Source organism: Bos mutus, chromosome 5 (assembly GCF_027580195.1).
Source record: "Bos mutus isolate GX-2022 chromosome 5, NWIPB_WYAK_1.1, whole genome shotgun sequence".
Classification (NCBI taxonomy): domain Eukaryota; kingdom Metazoa; phylum Chordata; class Mammalia; order Artiodactyla; family Bovidae; genus Bos; species Bos mutus.
Genome location: NC_091621.1, coordinates 75,592,083 through 75,608,374, shown reverse-complemented (window position 1 = coordinate 75,608,374; position 16,292 = coordinate 75,592,083).

The window sequence follows — 16,292 nt, the reverse complement described above, 5'->3', positions numbered from 1 at the left end:
ACAATAATATCCTTATTAAGTCAGATTCCATGGAAATATTTTAAAACCATCATAGTGCTTGTGTTCAAATTAAAATGTTCTGTTAACAAGAGAGATTCACCCAAATTTATGATAATTTTGAAATTTAATAATGGTTACAAACAGTTCTTTAAAGATGAGGAGAGAGTAATGTTGACATATACAATAATTTCCTACACTAAATTACATTATTTGGTGACTTACATTTATTGATGAAAAGGGATAACAAATGGTCTTTATTTCAAATGGTTGAGGAGTTCTGAGAAAGCATTAAAAACTGAGGAAATGCTTCATATATTGGAAAGTGTTAATGACACATTAAACATATATAACAAAGTAATATGAAAAATAAAACAATAGGAAAGACTAAAAAATACTTATTTTACAAAAGTAGTTGATAATTGATTTAATGGCTAATATCTGAACCCACAAAATGATAAACATGTATAGGTCACTTATGGAAGAACACTGTTGGTTCAAACTTCCAGAAAGATCTGATAGATGTCCAAGTTAGTAAAGGTCATTTTAGCTGTATAAGTGATGGTAATTACTTATAAAAAATCCAGATAACATAATTTAATAATTCAGACAATTGATGCAGTAGTCAGAAATATCTGGAAATTAATTATGACTGAAATTTATAAAATGTGACCTTCAAAAAGTTATTTACTATCTGGTAACCTATATTATTAATATAAAATGGAAATAAGTTTATGCAATATATAACGTGTGTAACACTGAGCACTCAACCTGGAATTTATAAGTTCTCAGTAATTATCAGTTTTAATTATTATCTTAGTCATCATTTCTATGGTACTATTTCTGATTTATATCAGCCTTTAATTAGTATAACATATCATTTATGCAATGTTTGATTTTTAAAAAATACTTTAATTATGACAATTAAGTTTAAATTAGCCTTTAGATATATGGCAAAACCAATACAATATTGTACAGTTAAAAATAAAAAAAATATATTAAAAAAAAAGTTACTTCATCTTTAATTTTATTAAAAAATTAGGTTTTTTATTCAATCTAAAACATATAGGAGGAATTATGTTTGGCCTTTTGCTATATAATGAATTCCTTTCCAAGAATCTGTTTATAGATGTTGAGCAAAATATGTATAAACATATTATTATACAAAAAGCTTACCATCTACTGATTATAAAATCCAAAACTAATTGTTCCCTATCATGAGGTCAATAAATTTCACTTAATATTATATCCACACCCAAATATGCATGTGTGTATTCACTTGACTAGCATTCTACAGACAATAATTTGAATACTTGGAGAAATCACCCAATATTTGGTATTTTATGGTTATTGTTTATACCAAATTATTAAAAAAAAAAACAATGTTCTACTTTGATTTTGTTGTATATTTACTATAGCTCAGTTGCATCCCCTCTAACATTTGTTAGTTCCCACTAAGTGAGACGGTCTAGCAGAGAGACAGGAGAGGAGGGACACATACCTTCTGTTGGCCAGGAAGTTGTGCATTCTTTAGTGTGCAGATCAGGTTACTCTCTAAAAAGAGACCTGCTATAGCTGGTAATGAAAGGAGAAATTTAAAAACTTACAACCCGGTCAAGATAAGCAATGTCTGTGACCTTCACAGGCTGCCCTGTGAAGGCTCAGAGTGAAGCTAGAATGGAAAATATTGATTTGTCGTCAATGTGTCACTTCAGGTTTGAACAGGAAATCCTCACACTTAGGCGAGTTGAAGAGAGTTTAGCTTATCACACACCTCCAGAAAATAGGAGACTTTGGGCTCCAATTAAAAGGACAACTGGACCTCTAGTTGTGTTATTTACATTTTCCATTTTTAAATGCCTCTGAGAAATTGTTATCATATACTGTAAGATCCATTAGATCTGATAAACAGAGTGCCTGAAGAACTATGGATGGAGCTTTGTGACACTGTATAGGAGGCAGTGGTCAAGATCATCCCCAAGAAAAAGAAATGCAAAGAGGCAAGATGGTTTTCTGAGGAGGCCTTACAAATAGCTGAGAAAAGAAGAGAAGCTAAAGGCAAAGGAGAAAAGGAAAGATATATTCATCTAAATGCAGAGTTCCAAAGAATAGCTAGGAGAGATAAGAAAGCCTTCCTCAGTGACCAGTGCAAAGAATAGAGGAAAACAATAGAATGGGAAAGAGTAGAGATCTCTTTAAGAAGATTAGAGGTACCAAGGGAACATTTCATGCAAAGATGGGTACAATAAAGGACAGAAATGGTATGGGCCTAACAGAAGCAGAAGATATTAAGAAGAGGTGGCAAGAATACACAGAAGAACTATATAAAAAAGATCTTCATGACTCAGATAAGCACCCAGATCACTTGCCTAGAGCCAGACATCTTGGAATGTGAAGTCAAGTGGGCCTTAGAAAGCATCACTATGAACAAAGCTAATGGAAGTGATGGAATTCCAGTTGAGCTATTGCAAATCCTGAAAGATGATGCTGTGAAAGTGCTGAACTCAATATGCCAGCAATTTTGGAAAATTCAGCAGTGGCCACAGGACTAGAAAAGGTCAGGTTTCATTCCAATCCCAAAGAAAGGCAATGCCAAGGACTGTTCAAACTACTGCACAATTGCACTCATCTCATTTGCTAGCAAAGTAATGCTCAAAATTCTCCAAGCCAGGCTTCAATGGTACGTGAACTGAGAACTTCCAGATGTTCAAACTGGCTTTAGGAAAGGCAGAGGAAGCAGAGATCAAGTTTCCAACATCCATTGGATCATCAAAAAAGCAAGAGACCAAAAGACTGTTCTATACATCTGTGTCTCTTTTGCTGTCTCACATACAGGGTTATTGTTACCATCTTTCTAAATTCCACATATATGTGTTAGTATACTGTATTGGTGTTTTTCTTTCTGGCTTAGTTCACTCTGTATAATAGGCTCCAGTTTCATCTACCTCATTAGAACTGATTCAAATGTATTCTTTTTAATGGCTGAGTAATACTCCATTGTGTATATGTACCACAGCTTTCTTATCCATTCATCTGCTGATGGACATCTAGGTTGCTTCCATGTCCTGGCTATTATAAATGGCATTGAAACATATATAATATCATATATGAAATGAGTCACCAGTCCAGGTTCAATACATGATACTGGATGCTTGGGGCTGGTGCAGAGACGACCCAGAGGGATGATACGGGGAGGGAGGAAGGAGGGGGGGTCAGGATGGGGAACACGTGTATACCTATGGTGGATTCATGTTGATGTATGGCAAAACCAATACAATATTATAAAGTAATTAACCTCCAATTAAAATAAATAAATTTATATTAAAAAAAACAAGAGACCTCCAGAAAAGCATTTACTTCTGCTTTATTGACTATGCCAAAGCCTTTGGCTGTGTGGATCACAACAAACTGTGGAAAATTCAGAAAGAGATGGGAACACCAGACCACCCAACCTGCCTCCTGAGAAATCTATATGCAGGTCAAGAAGCTGCATTTAGAACTGGACATGGAAAAACAGACTGGTTTCAAATCAGGAGAGGAGTATGTCAGGCTGTATATTGTCACCCTACTTATTTAACTTATATGCAGAGTACATCATGAGAAACGCTGGCCTGGATGAAGCACAAGCTGAAATCAAGATTGCTGGGAGAAATATCAATAACCTGAGATATGCAGACGACACCCACTTATGGCAGAAAGTGAAGAGGAACTAAAAAGCCTCTTGAAAAAAGTGAAAGAGGAGAGTGAAAAAGTTGGCTTAAAGCTCAACATTCAGAAAACTAAGATCATGGCATCTGGTCCCATCACTTCATGGCAAACAGATGGGGAAACAATGGAAACAGTGACAGGCTTTTTTTGGGGGGCTCAAAATCACTGCAGATGGTGACTGCAGCCATGAAATTAAAGTCTCTTGCTCCTTGGAAGGAAAGTTATGACCAACCTAGACAGCATATTAAAAAGCAGAGACATTACTTTGCCAACAAAGGTCCATCTAGTCAAAGGTATGGTTTTTCCAGGAGTCCTGTATGGATGTGAGATTTGGACTATAAAGAAAGCTGAGAGCCAAAGAATTGATGCTTTTGAACTGTGCTATTGGAGAAGACTCTTGAGACTCCCTTGGACAGCAAGGAGATCCAATCAGTCCATCCTAAAGGAAACCAGTCCTGAATATTCATTGGTAGGACTGATGCTGAAGCTGAAGCTCCAATATTTTGGCCACCTGATGCAAAGAACTGACTCATTTGAAAAGACCCTGATGCTGGGAAAGATTGAAGGTGGGAGGAGAAGGGGATGACAATGGATGAGACGGTTGGATGGCATCACTGACTCAATGGACATGAGTTTGAGTAAACTCTGGGAGTTTGTGATGGACAGGGAGGCCTGGCGTGCTGCAGTCCATGAGATCACAAAGAGTCAGACACAAGTGAGCAACTGAACTGACACACTAGAAGATCTAAAAATTGTGCTATGCTTAGTTCCTCAATTGTGTTCCAACTCTTTGCAACCCCAAGGCTTCCCTGGTGGGTAAGAGGTTAAAACATAAAGACTGTAGCCTGCCAGCCTCCTCTGTCCATGAGGATTTTCCATGCAAGAATACTGGAGTGGGTTGCCATGACCTCCTCCAGGGGATCAAACCCAGGTCTCCCATACTGCAGGTAGATTCTTTACCATCTGAACCACCAGCCTAAGAATACTGCAGTAGGTAGACTATCCCTTCTTCATGTTATCTTCCTGACCCAGGAACCCAACTGGGATCTTCTGCATTGCTGGTGGATTCTTTACCTGCTTAGCAGCTGAGCTATCAGGAAAGCCCCCAAAAATGCACTACCTTTATTTAAAAGGAGAAAAACACTTTTGCAAGAAGAAGGAATCCCAAGCCATTTAAAAGTGCTTTTGAAAAGACTTCAAATAGTGTAGCTGACCAAAGGCTCCTTCTGTCTTTGGGTTTTTTCAGGCAAAAGTACTGGAGTCATGTGCCATGCCTGAGACCTTTATTTAAAACCAGAAAAACACTTTTGCAAATATTGGGCATTTTGAGAAAAGATAAAATCTGGAGCACTGCCATTTTAAAAGTGCTATTTCATAAGAGGAAAAAAAAAACAAACAACAAATGGTGTAGAGACAAAAAGTAATTTTTTTATTGTTTTTGTTTCAGTTCAGTTCAGTCACTTATTTCTGAGGTAAAATAGGGCTCAGACATTCTCATTGTATTTAAACATGTAATGATTTTTAAACAATGCTTTTAAAATTGTCTGTTCAATTGTTTTTTTTGATGCATTTTGAAGAAAAACATTTTAAGATTTGGAGCACTGTTGTCATATTTTAGGTGCACAGATCTATTCTAGTTCTTAAGAGAGAAAAAAAGAAAATGAAAAATGGTACAAACAAGAGCCAAAATGCAATCCTTTTTTGTTGTTGTTTCTGTTTAATACAATATTGCACTTAAAAATAAAATAAAAAAATAAAATAAAATGAAATGACATTCTCATTATATTTAAACAAATGTAATGATTTTTTCAAAGAATGCTTTTGGATAATTTACTTACTGTATCAATCAGGTTGGAATAGATTTCTTTGAAATTTGATGCATTTAAAGGGCAACTTTTTTTATTTTAAGATTTTCAATCTGACAGCTGTCATTTTCAGTTTTTTTGGCTGAATGTTCAGTATCATTTGATTCTTCAAATTTCATAAAATTTGGCATTTTAGTTCAAGATTCTTGTCTGAACAAGAAAGAAATGGAAATCTGCTGTTATTCAAATCAGTCAACCCAATATTGGATATATTTACTGTACTGTATCAATCAGGTTGGATATCCTTAGGATGTTTCTTAAAAATATAGGCTGATACTTACTCACAGTTTGATATTTTGAATTTTTATCTAGAAATGATGTCAGGTAATTTATTTTTAGGGTTTTTGAATTTAGTTATTTCCCACCTGCATGAGAGTCTGAAAGTTGGCCTTTATTTTTCAAGTTTATGTTGGCTGCTAAAGTTCACAAATGGTTTGATCTATGAAATCTTCATAAAATTTGGCATTTTAGTTCTCTATGATTCTTGTCTGAAGGGTGTGAAGTAAATGAAATACTGAAACCAGTGGAAACTTTCTGTGTGGGAATATTGAATGCTATTGGATCATTGGCTATCTTTTTCTGATATGATGTCTCTGAAACCAGTCATACATACCAACATGGACCTCCTACTCTAAAAGCAGAGGTGAAAGGCCAGTTGAGAGAGCTCGTCCTAGCTGTGTTTCTGACCAAGCTTGTCCTCCAATCTGGTGAAATCTCAAGGCACAGACATAGGTGTGATCAGTCAGTGTGGGCATGTAATCCATGCTTCTGCTGTCACACTGTTGAACAAAGATAGATACAGGGGAACTTGCTATGGATGAGCGATGTAGAATTTGGGAGGTTCTGACTGTTGCAGGAAATAATTTACCTTGGGGTACATGTTAAGTACTATCTAATGTTCACAGTACCCACTCCAGTGTTCTTGCATGCAGACTCCCAGGGATGGGGAAGCCTGGTGGGCTGCCGTCTATGGGGTCGCACAGAGTCGGACACGACTGAAGTGACTTAGCAGCAGCAGTAGCAATGTTCATGTTATTCTACAGGTGAAGACAAGAATGAATCAAAATGAAAGTGGGTCAAAAATATTTATTATGCAGAACATAATGTTTTTGTCTCCAGTTTTGGGAAATATTTAATTCATTTTTTTGATGTTAAATTTTGTGGGGTTTTCTCCACAGCTATTGGTGTTACCTGCCTCATTAGCAATAAATTTTCCAATGTTCAAATTCCCTCATCTTCAAATTCGATGCAATCTGAAAGTTTAAATGGCTTGGCACTATGATTATTTTTCTATCAAAAGAAATCCATTTTGTATTTATAAATTTGCTTTTTAGTGAATATAGTACAAGTATTTGATGGTGAATAAAGCCAAATGAAATATAGTTTGCCTATTATAAGATTTACTCTATAATTTGGCATTGTATGAGGGAGAATATTTGTTGAAAATTAAATGGTAGTATATTTATCCATTTTATCATTATTTAATGATTGTTCAAATCTAGATTTCTCAAATTACAAAGTAACTAAATGGCAAAATATTAAGACATTTTAAAAACCCAAGAATCAATCCTAACCTACTCACTTTCTGCCATAAGGGTGGTGTCATCTGCATATCTGAGGTTATTGATATTTCTCTCGGCACTCTTGATTCCAGCTTGTGCTTCTTCCAGCCCAGCGTTTCTCATGATGTACTCTGCATATAAGTTAAATAAGCTGGGTGACAATATACAGCCTTGACATACTCCTTTTCCTATTTGGAACCAGTCTGTTGTTCCATGTCCAGTTCTAACTGTTGCTTCCTGACCTGCATACAGGTTTCTCAAGAGGCAGGTCAGGTGGTCTGGTATTCCAATCTCTTTCAGAATTTTCCACAGTTTATTGTGATCCACATAGTCAAAGGCTTTGGCATAGTTTATAAAACAGAAATAGATGTTTTTCTGGAACTCTCTTGCTTTTTTTGATGATCCATCAGATGTTGGCAATTAGATCTCTGGTTCCTCTGCTTTTTCTAAAACCAGCTTGAACATCTGGAAGATCATGGTTCACGTATTGCTGAAGCCTGGCTTGGAGAATTTTGAGCATTACTTCACTAGCATGTGAGATGAGTGCAATTGTGCAGTAGTTTGAGCATTCTTTGGCATTGCCTTTCTTTGGGATTGGAATGAAAACTGACCTTTTCCAGTCCCGTGGCCACTGCTGAGTTTTCCAAATTTGCTGGCATATTGAGTGCAGCACTTTCACAGCATCATCTTCCAGAATTTGAAATAGCTCAACTGGAATTCCATCACCTCCACTAGCTTTGTTCATAGTGATGCTTTCTAAGGCCCACTTGACTTCACATTCCAGGATGTCTGGCTCTAGGTCAGTGATCACACCATCCTGATTATCTTGGTCATGAAGATCTTTTTTGTACAGTTCTTCTGTGTATTCTTGACACCTCTTCTTAATATCTTCTGCTTCTGTTAGGTCCATACCATTTCTGTCCTTTATCGAGCCCATCTTTGCATGAAATGTTCCCTTGGCATCTCTAATTTTCTTGAAGAGGTCTCTAGTCTTTCCCATTCTGTTGTATTCCTCTATTTCTTTACACTGATCACTGAGGAAGGCTTTCTTATCTCTCCTTGCTATTCCTTGGAACTCTGCATTCAGATGCTTACATCTTTCCTTTTCTCCTTTGCTTTTCACTTCTCTTCTTTTCACAGCTATTTGTAAGGCCTCCCCAGACAGCCATTTTGCTTTTCTGCATTTCTTTAAGAGGAGAGTGAAAAAGTTGGCTTAAAGCTCAACATTCAGAAAACAAAGATCGTAGCATCCAGTCCCGTCACTTCATGAGAAAAAGATGGGGAAACAGTGCAAACAGTGTCAGACTTTATTTTTTGGACTCCAAAATCACTGCAGATGGTGATTGCAGCCATGAAATTAAAAGACCATTACTCCTTGAAAGGAAAGTTATGACTAACCTAGATAGCATATTCAAAAGCAGAGACATAACTTTGCCAACAAAGGTCCATCTAGTCAAGGCTATGGTTTTTCCAGTGGTCATGTATGGATGTGAGAGTTGGACTGTGAAGAAAGCTGACTGCCGAAGAACTGATGCTTTTGATCTGTGATGTTGGCGAAGACTCTTGAGAGTCCCATGGATTTCAAGGAGATCCAACCAGTCCATTCTAAAGGAGATCAGTCCTGGGTGTTCTTTGGAAGGAATATGCTAAAGCTGAAATTCCAATACTTTGACCACCTCATGCGAAGAGTTGACTCATTGGAAAAGACTCTGATGCTGGGAAGGATTAGGGGCAGGAGGAGAAGGGGAAGACAGAGGATGAGATGGCTGGATGGCATCACCGACTCGATGGACATGAGTTTGAGTGAACTCCGGAGTTGGTGATGGACAATGAGGCCTGGTGTGCTTCAATTCATGGGGTCTCAAAGAGTCAGACACAACTGACTGACTGAACTGAACTGAACTGATGAGGAAAAAAGTTCTGGCAATGTTTACAGGTCATAAAAATATTTTTCAGAAAAAAAGATGTGTTTTTATTTCTTTATTTACTACTACTTTAAATTTTCTCGGTAATTTATTTTGTATTAGTCATCTACAAACTCATCTAAAATTTATAAAATATTTCTGTGTGAGACTCACTGACATCAATTCTGTATTCATTTATTTAAAATATTTTCATAGGTCAGGAATTCATATACATTCATAGTATTACATGTGAAAAATAGAAGAGTATCACTGACTCCAAGTCTCACTGAATATTGACTGTGCACTTTGAAGTCTCCTATGTGATGAAAAGGCATTGAGAGGCAAACAGGCCCTTACTTCATGAACATATATGTGGAAAGACATGTTTTGTTTTGTTTTAGGAGCAAAAGCAAATATTTAAGAAACACAAATGAATAAGTAAGACACACATTTTTTTTTCTTTAAAAATTTTTTATTGGATTCTAGCTGATTTATAATGTGTGATAGTTTCAGGTGTACAGCAGAATGATTCAGTTATACACATATCTGTATCTACTCTGTTTTTAGATTCTTTTTCTATATAGGCCATTACAGAGTATTGAGTAGAGTTCCCTGTGCTACACAGCAGGTTCTCTTTTATATACAGCAATGTGTAGATGTCAATGCTAATCTCCCAGTGTATCCCTGCCCTCCCCATCACCTGTTGGTTTTCAGTTGTTCAGTCATGTCTGACTCTTTGCAATCCCATGGACTGAAGCACACCAGGCAACCCTGTCCATCTCCATCTCCCAAAGCTTGCTTAAACTCATGTCCATTGAGTCAGTGATGCCATCCAACCATCTCATCCTCTGTCATCCTCTTCTCCTGCCTTCAATCTTTCCCAGCATCGGGGTCTTTTCAAATGAGTCAGTTCTTTGCATCAGGTGGCCAAAATATTAGAGCTTCAGCTTCAGCATCAGTCCTTCCAATGAATATTAAGACTTGATTTTCTTTAGGACTGAATGGTTTGATCTCCTTGTAGTCCAAGGGAATCTTGGGAGTCTTACTCAGCACCACTGTTCAAAAGCATAAATTCTTCAATGCTCAGCCTTCTTTATAGTCCAGTTCTCACATCCATACATGACTACTGGAAAAGCCATAGCTTTAACTATAGGGACCTTTGTTGGCAATGTAATATCTCTGCTTTTTAATTTGCTGTCTAGCTGGTAACCATAAATTTATTTACTACATCTGTTGACTCTACTTCTCTATCATAAAATGTCATATAGATTGGAAAGAGAAACAGAACTGTTTATTTGTGAAATGACATAATTGTCTGCACAAATTCCAAAGTATCTCCAAAATCCTCCTAAAACTAATCAGTAAGTAGAGTCCCTGGACTGCAAGCATATCCAACCAGTCAAACCTAAAGGAAATCAATCCTGAGTATTCATTGGAAGGACTGAGGCTGAAGCTGAAAGTCCAATACTTTGGCCACTTGATGCAAAGAACTGACTCATTGGAAAAGACCCTGATGCTGGGAAAGATTGAAGGCAGGTGGAGAAGGGGACGACAGAAGATGAGATGGTTGGATAGCATCACTGACTTGATGGACATGAGTTTGAGTGTTTTGTGAGTTGGTGATGGACAGGGAAGCCTGGTGTGCTGCAGTCCATGGGGTCGCAGAGAGTCGGACACAACTGAGCGACTGAACTGAACCAAACCGAAATATGGTTTCAGATAGAACAGAATATTAAAATCAGTTATGCTGCTGCTGCTGCTGCTTCAAACGTGTCCGACTCTGTGCGACCCCATAGACGGCAGCCCAACAGGCTCCCCCGTCCCTGGGATTCTCCAGGCTAGAATACTGGAGTGGGTTGCCATTTCCTTCTCCAATGCATGAAAGTGAGACGTGAAAGTGAAGTCGCTCAGTCGTGTCCAACTCTTAGCGACCCCATGGACTGCAGCCTACCAGGCTCCTCCATCCATGGGATTTTCCAGGCAAGAGTACTGGAGTGGGGTGCCATTGTCTTCTCCCCAAATCAGTTATATTTCTATATAAATTGTTAGAAATTGAGAAAAACAAAAAGTATCATTTATAATGGACTTCCTTGGTGGCCTGGATGGTAAAGCGTCTGCCTACAATGTGGGGGACCCAGGTTCAATCCCTGGGTTGGGAAGATCTCCTGGAGAAGGAAATGACAACCCATTCCAGTATTCTTGCCTGGAAAATCTCATGGATGGAAGAACCTGGTAGGCTACAATTCATGGGGTCAAAAGCTTTAAGTTGATAGTATAAATGTACCAAATATTTGCACCATTTGTAAGATGAATTATAAAATACTAGTGAGAAAGGCTGAAAAAGACAAATTGATAAATAAACTATAGTCTTAAACTGGAAGTCTAAACATTATGATGATTCCTTTTCTCCCTTAATTGCTCTATAAAGTTAAGTCAGTCATAATCAGAAACACACAGCCTGGTTCTCTGTGACAACCTACAGGAGCTGGATGGAGTGGGAGAAAGATTCATGTGGGAGGGGACATATGTATACTTATGGCAGACTCACATTGTTGATAATAGAATTCAGCACAACATTGTAAAGCAATTTTCCTCCAATTAAAAAAAAAGGTTAAAAAATAAGAAACATATTAAGCTTTTATTTTGTAGAAAGTTGCATATTAATTTTAATTTTTTTAAATGAATTTTGTTTTTTTTTTTTTTTTTTTTTGAATTTTGAAGATAGATAGTATAGAATTCAATATATTCTGAAATCAGTTCCCCTTTAATTCATTTTATATTATATTGCACTTTTGTTGTAATTAATAAACCAACATCAGTGTATTTTTAGTAACTAAAATCCATAGTTTATTCATGCTTCTGTAACTGTTTTTACCTATGTCCTTTTTCTATTCCAGAATCCCATCCAGGTTACCACATGACATTTAGATGCCATGTCTCTTTAGGCTTCCCTTGGCTATTACAGACTTTCCTTGTGTTTGATGATCTTGATAGTTTTGAAAAGTGCTAGGTAGGTATATTTTAGAATATCCTTCATTGAGATATGTCTGACATTTTTCTCATGAGGAGATTGGAGTTGTAAATTTGGGGAGGACGACAGAGTGCAAATTTTATTACATCATATCAAGGGAACAAACTGTGAACATGACCTCACTGTTGATGTTACCTTTGCTCACTGAGGTGGTGGTTTGTCAGGTTTTCCACTCAAAGGTTACTCTTATTTTCCCTCTTCCATATGACTCTGTAATAATTTCTTTGGAAGGAAATCATTATGTGCAGTAAGTACTTAAGGAGTAAGGAGTCCCATCCCTTTTAGGCAAGAGCATCTACATTATTTATTTAGAATTTTTCTGCACAGGAGATTGTTTCATCTCCCTCATTTGCTAAAGTATTCAATCATTTTATACTACTCTGGACTCATGGATATTTTATATTGGGGTTATAATTAACACTATTTATTTTCTGTGACTTTTGCTGCTTAAATTGTTCCAGCTTTGGCCATTGGTAATTCCTTTACCTAGTTGACATACCTCTACAGTTTTAAGCACTTCTCCATTTTCTAGAACTACAAAAATCTCCAGGCTCTTCTTATGTATTTCCTACCCCTATTTTAGAATCAGCCATTTTTTTCAAGTAGCTAAGATTTTATTTACTAGTAATGGAATTATAATAAAAAATGGCCACTAAGTAAGTTTTTTCTTCTTTGCAAAATAAAGTTAAAACAATTTTGAAAAAGACAAGGAAGAAGAACTCACATCACTTCACAACTTCCTATAAATTCACAATAATCAAGTTATTGGTGAAAGAAGGCAGATATTCAGATCAATGAAATAGGATAGAGTTTAGAAATAGATACAAGTATAAGTGGTGAATTGATTTTTGACAAAAGTGCCATGATAATTCAACAGAAGAGTACAATTTTCAAAAAATGGTGCTGAAATAACTAGACATCTTTTTGCAAAACATTTTTAAAAAGAATTCAATCCATACTTTGCACTATATACAAAATTAATGCAATGAAATATAGATATCAATGTAAACAGAGCTTTCTAGAAGAAGGCATAGGAGAAAATTTTTCAAGTTCAGGTTAATTAAGATTTCTTAATTAAAAACTTCTTAAATATAAAAACATATGTTTAAAAATTATTTATTTCACTTCTTCAAGTTAAACTTCTGCTCATCTAAACTTCTAAAAAGAATGTTAAGAGAATACAAGGTATACTGGAAGGCAGTATTTATAAAACACATGTCTGAAAAAATATTAACATCCAAAATATAAAAAGAGAACTCTCAGAGCTCAATAATAAGAAAATGAACAACCCAATAAAAATAGGCAAAATATTTAATCAATCTTTACCATAGGAGATCATATGAAAGGATGGTGCACATCATTTATTGGTTCAGTTCAGTTCAGTCATTCAGTGGTGTCTGTTTCTTTGCGATCCCATGAATTGCAGCACGCCAGGCCTCCCTGTCCATCACCAACTCCTGCAGTTTACTCAAACTCATGTCCATCAAGTCGGTGATGCCATCCAGCCATCTCATCCTCTGTCATCCCCTTCTCCTCCTGCCCCCAATCCCTCCCAGCATCAGAGTCTTTTCCAATGAGTCAACTGTTGGCATGAGGTGGCCAAAGTATTGGAGTTTCAGCTTTAGCATCAGTCCTTCCAATGAACACCCAGGACTGATCTCCTTTAGAATGGACTGGTTGGATCTCCTTGCAGTCCAAGGGACTAACAAGAGTCTTCTCCAACACAGTTCAAAAGCATCAGTTCCTCAGTGCTCAGCTTTCTTCACAGTCCAACTCTCACATTCCATACATGACTACTGGAAAAACCATAGCCTTGACTAGATGGACCTTTGTTGGCAAAGTAAGGTCTCTGCTTTTGAATGTGCTATCTAGGTTGGTCATAACTTTCCTTCCAAGGAGTAAGCATCTTTTAATTTCATGGCTGCAATCACCATCTGCAGTGATTTTGGAGCCCAGAAAAATAAAGTCTGCCACTGTTTCCACTGTTTCCCGATCTGTTCCCCATGAAGTGATGGGACCAGATGCCATGATCTTAGTTTTCTGAATGTTGAGCTTTAAGCCAACTTTTTCACTATCCTCTTTCACTTTCATCAAGAGGCTTTTTAGTTCCTCTTCACTTTCTGCCATAAGGGTGCTGTCATCTGAATATCTGAGGTTATCGATATTTCTCCTGGCAACATTCATTAGAGATATACAAATATACCTTTATTATACCACATTTTTAAAAGTAGTTTTTAATTTTTTCAATATTAAAGTTAGTAGGACACTAGCAAATGGAATTCTCATACACTGCTAATAGAATGCAAAATGGTACAGCCACTTTGCAATATGGAATCATACCCAGAAGTCTGGACTTGCCAGAGAGCATTCAAGCTATTAGTTGTGGTATAGGTCACAAACACAGATCTATTTGTTTTCTTTCTGTTACTATACTGTCTTTCTGATAAAAAGTAAGAAATCAAACAAATGCATATACAATTGATACAGAATAATGACTTCATTTACTCTTGGCATTAAATCCCAGGTAAAATGTACATGGCTGTGACAACAGTTTGCAAGATTACTTACTAAATCTGTGTGAGTTGCAGAAATTGACTACACAGTCCTAAGGTTCATGAGAAGCACTGATACTTTTTCACTCTGCCAACCTGTGCTCATAACTGGTGTGATCTGGGATTTATGTTTGAAAGAGGCAGAAGTGGAGGGTCCACAATGTATCTCTACCAAGCTAAAATATAGGTGCAGCCCATAACAAAGCATTCTGAAATGAGAGATACACAGACTGGACTTCCAAGGGTCTGAGTTTTTATAAAGAAACGTTGTTGCATGTGTCTTTGGTTGTTGTTTCATTAGGTAGCAAGACAAGCTACCTACTTCTCACAAATGAAGCACCTGAATCTGGAACAGTCAGAAGCAGACATCTTTGTTGCTTTAATATATGCACAGTTTCCTTCGTTTGACTCTATCCAATCACTTAAAATAAAATAAAGCATATAAATAATGTAAAATAGACATTCACTAATGCAAACATAAGAAATATTGGTTCAAAGTTAAGGTATATATATTTTTTCTTTCCTTACAAGAAACTATCCCTTGGTGCCCTAGCCTTTCCTAAAGCATACTTTATAAGGATTATAGCAACAAGTTGAAAAGCCTCCCTCTCTATATATACTCATTTTCTGAACTTAAATTCTTTGTATGTGTGTGTCTGTATGTACATGCAATGCTCATGTGTGTGCTAGTCGCTAAGTTATGTCCTATTCTTTACAACCCCATGGACAGTAGCCTGCCAGCCTCCTCTGTTCATGGGATTTCCCAGGCAAGAATATTGCAGTGCGTTGCCATTCTCCAGGGGATCTTCCTGATCCAGGGATCAAACCTGTGTCTCCTGCATTACCAATGGATTCTTTACCACTGAGCCACCTGTATATGCCCATATATGTATGTATATTTGTCTATATATTGAAAGTGTGCATTTCCCTATATACTTTTCAAAATGTAAACTAGAATATGGAACTTTTTATTTACTATCTATTCTTGAGACTTACAATTTTAGAAAAGGCAATGACTTATCTTCCCATGTCCATTGATTTCTGGTTCCTTTACGAGATAATCCAATCCAATAGAAATAGGATAGTCTGCTTTGAATGAAGTTCTGCAATAAAAAGAGATATATTCTATGAGAAAAATGTCTTTTCATAATTCTGAAATGAAATAATAATCTTTTTAATATTTTATTATTTTGAGTAACAAATAGTTTCAAGATCAATTTCATCCTGATTCTGTTCAAATGATAAAATAATAGAATCTTAGTTATATTTATTAAATATAGTGACATAAATGAGACATAAAATAACACTGTCTTAGCTTACCTATCTTTTTTTTTTTTTTAAGATTTTTTGGATGTAGATCATTTTTTGAGACTTTTATTGGTGGCTCAGATTTTTTCTAATTTTATTTTATTTTTAAACTTTACAGACCTGTTTTTTGATCCTGGGTATCAAAAGAATCCCCTGGAGAAGGAAATGGCAATTTTGCCTGGAAAATCCCCCCCAGAGGAGCCTGGTGTGCTGTCCAGTTTCACAAAGATTTTAAAGCTTTTATTGAATGTGTTGTAATATTGCTTTTTTTTATATGCTTTGATTTTTAGCCGAGAGGCATGTGGGCTCTTAGCTGCATGAACGAGGGATCACATCTGTACCTTGTGTGTTGAAAGGTAAAGTCT